The sequence below is a fragment of the Colobus angolensis genome, unplaced genomic scaffold, assembly GCF_000951035.1.
Source record: "Colobus angolensis palliatus isolate OR3802 unplaced genomic scaffold, Cang.pa_1.0 Scaffold21, whole genome shotgun sequence".
Lineage (NCBI taxonomy): Eukaryota > Metazoa > Chordata > Mammalia > Primates > Cercopithecidae > Colobus > Colobus angolensis.
The window spans coordinates 6,204,842-6,207,601 of record NW_012115266.1 but is presented as its reverse complement, the minus strand read 5'-3'; positions in this window follow the sequence as shown (position 1 = coordinate 6,207,601).

Below are 2,760 nucleotides of genomic sequence, written 5' to 3'. Positions count from 1 at the left end.
AATTTTTGTATTTTTAGTAGAGACAGGGTTTCACCATGTTGGCCAGGCCGGTCTCCAGCTCCTAACTTCAGGTGATCCTCCTACCTTGACCTCCCAAAGTGCTGGGATCACAGGCGTGAGACCCCGCGCCCAGCCCATTATCTTGAGTTTCCTTTTTTTTTTTGAGACGAGTAGTCCCAGCTACTCAGGAGACTGAGGCAGGAGAATGGCATGCACCGAGAGGCGGGGCTTGTGGTGAGCCGAGATCGCACCACTGCACTCCAGCCTGGGGGACAGAGCAAGACTCTGTCTCAAAACAAACAAACAAACCAAAAAACTGAAAGAGAATAAATTTGTGTTGTTTTAAGCCACTAGGTTTGTGGTGACTTGTTACCGAAGCAATAAGGAAAGTAATGCATCATGTGGTGCTGTGAGGCCCTGGGGAGGGGCTGGGACCAGCTGCTGGGACCCTCTGCAGGAGGAAAGTGAAGTGAACGTACAGCACTTACAGCGGGTGCCCCAGCAAGAACTGGGGCGCTGTGAATTGCTTAGGAGGGGTCTGTCTGCATTGCCTCTGCCTCTGTGCTTGCTTTCGGCCTTAGAAGGTCTGAATCCTGCAGGTCACTCACGGCTCAACTGATGGCCCTGAGGTACAGACCCTGCTCTGCCGCATCAGCCTTTGCTGCCATCAAAGCCTCCCTAGACCACGATTTCAGGGCTGCTGTCTGGGGACTTTTGTGGGTACGATGCAAGGTTCATGTGGGGGCCAAGCGTGCCCCTACTTCTGCTGTCTGGGCAGCTGCCCGACTCCCAAGTCTGCACCGAGAATGGTCGCCTAACCCCCATGGGTGGCCACCCTTCAAGGCTTTTGGCTGGCCATGCCTTCCTGTGAGGACTGTGGCTGTTCCAGGGCCCATGCCATGCCCCTGTTGTCTTAGTCCATTCAGCCTGGCTCCCTTCCCTGAGAGGCATGAGGCAGAAGAGATCAGGTGGGTCTGGAGCCATGTGGCCCTTTGGGGCCTCTGGGCTGTTGTGTAAACTTCCTCTAAGGCTGAGGCTTCACAGTCCCTGAGTCCAGCTGTGGGGTCTCCTCCCCTCCCTCCACCTGATGGAATCCCATGGACATGGATGTGGGGCCTGGGCAGGTACCAGTCTGGCAGGTTGCTGTGAGGAGGCATCTGTGCCATGTTGGCACTCTGGCTGCTGCCTGTCACCTCTGTGACTGTCTCCGACATGCAGCCTCAACCAAGCGCCTGTGCTGCCTGTGTCATTACAGGCCCTTGACAGCCAGGACCCAGCAGCATGGGACCATTTCCAGGGTGGCAAATTGGGGAGCAGAGAAAAATGTCTGGGGCTGTGCCAGGGGCTCCTGGCAAATCTGCAGGTGGGTTTTATTTATTTAATTTAATTTAATTAATTTATTTATTTTGAGACAATTTCACTGTGTTGCCCAAGCTGGAGTGCGGTGGTGCAGTCACGGCTCACTGCAACCTCTGCCACCTGGGTTCAAGTGATTCTCCTGCCTCAGTCTCCTGAGTAGCTGGGATTATAGGCGCCTGCCACCGTGCCTGGCTCATTTTTGTGTTTTTAGTTGAGATGGGATTTCACCATCTTGACCAGGCTGGTCTCAAACTCCTGAGCTCATTATCCACCTGCCTCGGCCTCCCAAAGTGCTGGGATTACAGGTGTGAGCCACCGTGCCTGGCCAAGGATTATTTTATTTTATTTTATTTTATTTTGAGACGGAGTCTCGCTCTGTCGCCCGGGCTAGAGTGCAGTGGCCAGATCTCAGCTCACTGCAAGCTCCACCTCCCGGGTTTACGCCATTCTCCTGCCTCAGCCTCCTGAGTAGCTGGGACTACAGGCGTGAGCGACTGCGCCTGGCTGCTTGCTTTTTTTTTTTTTTTTAAAGGCAGAGTCTTGCTCTGTTGCCAGGCTGGAGTGCAGTGGCGTGATCTCAGCTCACTGCAACCTCTGCCTCCTGGATTCAAGTGATTCTCCTGCCTCAGCCTCCCAAGTAGCTAGGACTGCAGGCGTATGCCACTACGCCCAGCTAATTTTTGTATTTTTAGTAGAGATGGAGTTTCACTATGTTGGCCAGGATGGTCTGGATCTCTTGACCTCAATATCTGCCCGCCTCGGCCTCCCAAAGTGCTGGGATTACAGGTGTGAGCCACCGCTGCCGGCCGCTGCTTGCTTTTTAAATGTCAACTCCGGGGCCCCTTTCCTTCCAACACTTTCCATACACAGTTGTGGACTAATTGGCCTTCCTTGTTCTATCTGCCAGCTTCCCTTTCTCCTCCTCTGTCTGACTTGGGGAATCTGCCATTCCTCTGTTCCCAGGAGTCCTTCCTCAGTGATTCTCCTACCTCAGCAGGGGCGATGTTCAGAAACACCGCGCTGAGCTGGAGTCCTGATTGCCAGCAGCTGGAAGAAACACTTAGACCTGCCGGGTTCCAGCCTCGAGGAAGACATGGCTTTACCTTTCCTTTGCATCCTCTTTGCTGGGGTCACTCGGCTGATTTCTGAACAGACACAGGTTCAGTCTCCCCTGTGGAGCTGAGGCTGCCAGGACGCCTGAGCCCGGAACAGTGGGCAGAGATGTCAGGTGAGAGGGGAGGGCTATGGTTGGCCTCAGGCCCTGGGTGTCTGAACACAGGTCTTCCCAGCTCCTGTTCTGCAGGCTGTTTCCTGATTTATGTTGACAGAGCTGAGGGTGGACCCGACTCTCCTGCCGTAGTCTGGTCTTGCTTGGCTTTTCTGCGTGATGCCCAGGGAAGC